We start from the raw sequence: 6,000 nt of genomic DNA on the forward strand, positions 1-6,000 counted from the left end.
ATGGATATTACCCGTACCAACGTTTTTCCATATCGAATTCAATTTTATTAACCAGTTGTGGCAGTTTTGCGCGCCCATTATATCCATAAATATAACAGGGTTAAAAAAATACAGCAAATTTTAAAAAAATAAAAAAAGATTTTACCACGTTTTACGGCTTTTGCAAAATGCATTACGGTCCCGAATTTTATATATTATAATTATTATATTAATTTAAAACGGATTATTGGAAAAGGATCGCATTTTTAAAAACGCCCTGGAACACGCGTTTACCGATATATTACACGATGTATATATTTCCGTGGTAAATCGTATTTACGATAATATATTCGCCGGTTATATTAACGGTCTAACGGGTATTGAATTATGGGCTATAAAACCCAGAATTAATATCGCTTTCCGCACGCAACGCCGTTATTTGCAAATAATTAACCTTTTATAATTAATAATAAACGCGTTCCATTAAAAATATTACATCGTATTGGAAATTATAATACCGTAATTGGTTCTATTTTTCTACGGTTACAAAATAAAAAACTATAGCGTTAAAATATTGAATTTAACCTTATTATTATAACTAAAAATCATAAGTAAACCGTTGCGGAACGGGATTTTAAGATGAGCGTTCGTAAAATATACCACGGCCGGGAATGGATTTAAACCGGCAAATTTAGCAATTAAACATATTAATACAAACTTCGTTATAAATATTAAAAATAACCGCAATTCCACGCACGATTTGCGAAAAATATTTCTAAATTGTGCAGCGATAGGGCCAATTGCAATTACGGTGCGTAAAATATTGGAAAATATCGCCCGTATACGCATTAATAACAAATACTATATAATATTAACCAATTACGATATAATCCATTATACGTATTTGTTATTTTAAAATGGTTGGGGAAACGAGGAAATTGAAATATTACCCATGTTCGATTTCGACGGTCCCGATTTATTATACCTGGGTTTAAAAAAACTAATAGGCGATAAATTGGAGGTATTTAATTAAAAAATCCCACGCCCCAACAACGCGTTATTTCAGGCGGATGTTAAAAAAATAGGGGCAAATCCAAATAGCGGATACAACCGGATAAACGGGTTAAATATTAATAATATAATTAATACCGAAGGAAATTTGCTGGACGGGGGATACGAAAAATCCGACGAAAAAGGCGTATAAAATTTAAAATAATAAAAAGCAAATTACGCAAATTTAAACGGGTAAAAACGACGATTATTTTATTATAAAAAAGAGTTAATAAACGAAGAACGGTAACCTTACCCCCGAATAACGGAGGTATAAGAACGTCCGTAAAACCAGTAAATATAAACAAATAAATACCAATCGTAAATTTGGCCTGAAATAAAAAACGAAATATAATTTCCTCCAAAATTTTCCGTATAAATAACCCGTTTCCTATCGATTTTGCTTACCCAAATAAACCATATTATCTATCCACCGCCAAGTATAAGTCCAGTAAAAAGAATCCTGGTAATAACCGTTATTACGATACCTTATTACCACGAATAATAAATCCATTAAACCGGATCCGAATAGTAATAGTTGTTATAATATTATATATATTAAACCCCCAATTTCTTACTATTAAACCCCAAAAAAAGTAAAATAAAAAAACCCAAACCGATTAAAAATAACGAAAACATTTGGTAGCGTTAAATATTTTTTTAAAAATGGGTTTATTAACGTCACGCCTCCTTTTCCGAACTGGGGTCGCTGTAAACGATCCAAAAACCGAATCGTCCTCCTCGTTATTTTTTTCCAAATTGTGTATATAAAATTTCCTGAACGAATCGAATATAAATTTATCGTAATCGAGGCCAAAATCGATAAATAAAAAAGACGGAATAACAACCGCTAAAAGGTCGGCGTTATTATTACCAAATATACCTTTTTTAAACGGTTTATTGGTTTCCCGGCGTTTAATAACCCAGCAGTTAAAATCCCTTATTGGGGCCCCGATAACCCGCGCGGTCGCGGTTTCGTCGTAAAATCCATCGTTATTTTTAATCCATTTTATTATTTTAACCATAAACCCCTAATCCATAATCGTAAAATCGAAATAAGGCAAATATATACGATTAATATAGTTATTAAATGTATTACGGCCACCATTTTAATCCTGGTATTGGTAATTGACACAAACTGGACCCAACGTTAAAATAAAAATTGACGTTTTTTCGACCAAATCCTGTTCGTTAAACTGTTTAAAAATATTCAATACGAGCATTAAAGCTAAGCGAAAATAAAATTCGTTTATACGACGCGTCCTGTTAAAATAAAAAATATTAGAATGCTAGGGGGTTTTGCTATCCAAACGAAATAATTAAATAGCCAGGTAAATATAATTGCTATTATTACATACACCAAAAATTTTTAATAATTGGAAATTGGATAGTTTTGGGGAAACGTATACGTATAATGTATTTAAATAATATTAACTATATATTAGCAACGGTCGGAACAGTAAAAAAAGGGGCATTAACCTTCCGGAATATCCGATTTTTTACCTAATCGAAAAAAGTATTTCGCATTTCAAAAATGCGCTATATAACAGGTTTATTTTAATTGAACCGAATTAAACGCCCACAAATTTGCAACTATATACTAACGCTCCACATTAAGGGGATAATAATGCCAATATAACAATTGGGGTGCAAATTAAAACCAACGCTGGAAATATTAATATTTAGGATATAAACGTTAAAATTGGAGCTGAAATCGGCGAAATCGGAAACGGTTTTATCGCGTTCGGCTTAGGACAGGCCTAATTAAATAGTAATTACACCGAAATTAGCTTTTTCCGAAATAAAAGCAATAAAATTAAAAAAAAGTTAGCAGGTATATTAAAAATTGTAACAATTATCATAAAAATGGAAAAACAAACAGCTATTATAATATTTGTTATAATCCAAAAATATTAAAAATTGTAACAATTGTTACAATAATTACAGGGAAGGAAAACGATTATAATAACTGCTATCATATAACCAATTTACGTTTAAATCCAAAAATTGGGCGTTATAATTAGGACGCGTTAACCTTTTTCTTTTTTTTTATATAAATTTCGATCACGCGGGCAATAAATAGCGATTCGTTTAATATAAAATGGATTATTATAACCTTACCCGACGGAGATAACGTTTCAAAATTGATGCAGGTTTTCGAATAAACCCAGTTAAAAAAACCGTCGCCGCTATATTAAATTAAAACGTCCACAATTACCGATCCAAAACGGGTTTTTCCTTCCTATAAATTGTTTTTAAAACTTTGTCGGACGTTGCGGTGTTTGGTTTTAAAACCCATTCCTTTTAACGCCAGCATTTTACCCAATTCCGACGAATTAATATCCCGGGTACCGTTATCAGTGTGGATTACTAATTTAAAAAAGGTAATTAATTACCAAAAATTGCAGTAGGCGGATAAAATTTATATTTAAAAAAACCGAGGTTTTGCGGTTACCAGCTGCGGTATCCGTATTAATAGGAATTCCTAATAAAACGGGACCAATGTCGTCGGTATTTTCGCCCACGAAAACGGTAATAATATTTTTGAAAATTATTTCGGTATTCGTTATAACGTTTTCGAAATGGTGGCCAAATTGGAGCTTTTGAATAATAATATTATAAAATGGAATGCGTTTACGGGGATAAATAATTATACCGTTGGGCAAAATAAACCCGGTATCCATACCCTTGCGTACCGTAAATACGCTTATATATTTGAAAATTATTAACAATTCTTCGTTTAATGTAATGGTGGGAATTATAAAATTTAAAATTCGAAGGTAAAACAGGCACCATTTCCAGGCCATCGATTCGAAATTTTGCAGGGAGGTTTTAATATTTTTATCGATATTAGAAACGACAAAATAACCATTATTTTCCCAAATATAATCGACCCTAAATATGTTTCCTAAAATAAACTTTTAAATCGGGCGAAAAGGATCGCAATTTTATCCGAAACTAGGGCGTTAAAACCAGTAATATCCCTAATTTTATTAATAATCGGCGTAATAGTGGCTATACCCCGATTAATATAAAAAATAAGGTAAAATGCGCGGTATATTATCGATTCGCGGTAACGGAGGTATTAAACTTCGTTTCCAATTATACGTTAGAAAAAGTACCAAATAGTAAATATATAACCAAACGCCGGATATTCTTGGTATTTTCACCCGTAAAAAAATCGGTTTTCCGACCGTTTCTACGTTAACGGTTCCTAACAAATTAATTTAATTTAAATAAGTATATTAATATAACGAAATAATAACAATTATTACAAAAAACATTTACTAAAAATTATTTTTAATATCGGAATTATCGTCAAGATTATCGACGTCGGGGGGCGCTGCTAAGGATTGGAATCGACAATTTTATTTATACATTATAAGTTAAACGCCTTTTCCGCGTTATAAATTTTATCCAATTACTCAATTTCTCGGATTAGGAATATCAAATAAAAAATATTAATAACCGTACCCGCAGATTTAGGATTAGATTTGCGGGCGGCGAATTTGGTTAAAATATCGTAAAATTACGTTTAAATAAAAATAGCAACCGCTCGCGGGGTATCGGTAACGCATATTTCGGTTAAATTATAATAGCATTTAACGTCGAAGGTTGGGAAATTGGTTACTATTTTTTTCAATATTTGCCAAATAAAATTGGCTGGAACGAAAATTAAAATGGGAAAACATCCGTCGGTATTTTGGATAAATTGGTCGTATTAGCAACGGATATACCATAAATAAGTCGCCGTAAAATAAATAATCGTTTTTCCTATATCTATTTTATTGGTTAATAACCAATTTTTAAAAGCTAACTGCTCCAAGTTTAGTAAAGTGTGGGCATTTAAACCGAAACAAAAATTAATTTAGTAAAAAACAAAAATTGTAACAGTAATTACAAAAATAGGGGCAGGATTGTAACAATAATCACGAAAATAAGGGCAAAATTGTAATAATAATTACGAAAATAGGGATAGGACTGTAATAATAGTCACAATAATAGGGGTAAAATTGTAACAATAGTTACAAAAATAAAAATAATATATATATAGTTCACTAACCAGTTAATAGGGTAACTAATAACGACCAAAAGGAGCATTAAATATATCCCAGTTAAACCAAGAATATTTACCTTTAATTTTCTTATATTTAAAACCCATTTTATTATCGGTATTTAAACCGTTAACAGGCAAAATGTTTTAGAAAAGGCGCAAATTTTTTATACTAGCCTAAATCGCGTTTGCGTTAAAAAAATAACCAGTCCAGGGATAACCCTTAATTAAAATAGAGAATTGCGCATAGTATACTAAAAAAACCGCTAAAATCCTTTCGCGGGCGTCCTCGAAAATTTCCTTTTCTGCGCGGTCCATATTAGCAAATCGGTCGGCGATAATAAATTGGGTTTATATAAAATTAAGGAAATCGTTTTATTGGTCGTCGTTAAAAAACTTGGGATGAAATTCGGTAAGTTTGGTTTTTGGTTTGGTTAGGATGGGACGATGGAACCGCCCCTCGTCGTACAAATTGTTAAAAATACCTTCAAATATTAACAAATCCAATAAATGCATTTAAATTTAATTTGCACGTTTTTTTTCTTTTTAAACCGTCCGACCTTAATGGGTTTAAAACGGGACCAGGTATTAATAATAAATATTATTATCGTCCTATTATAATAGGCGCGGTTAAAACCAAGCAAATTGGCGACGTCGATGGTTTAATCCGTTCGCGAACGGGTAATTAAATAAAGTTAAAATTGCATTAAATGCAAATTATTTAGAACGATAACGTTATCGGCGATAATTATATAATCGGCGATAATAAACAGGGTGGAAACTTGTTCGATATTAAATTTAAAAAAATTACGGTAATTTCCACCAAAATCGTTAAAACCTTTTTTATTTCCAATAACGATTTTTCCTTACCGGCGAAAAACAAAATAATAAAATGGTAGTAAACCCTAAACCAATCG

Source organism: Pyricularia pennisetigena, chromosome 1 (assembly GCF_004337985.1).
Source record: "Pyricularia pennisetigena strain Br36 chromosome 1, whole genome shotgun sequence".
NCBI classification, from domain to species: Eukaryota; Fungi; Ascomycota; class Sordariomycetes; order Magnaporthales; family Pyriculariaceae; genus Pyricularia; species Pyricularia pennisetigena.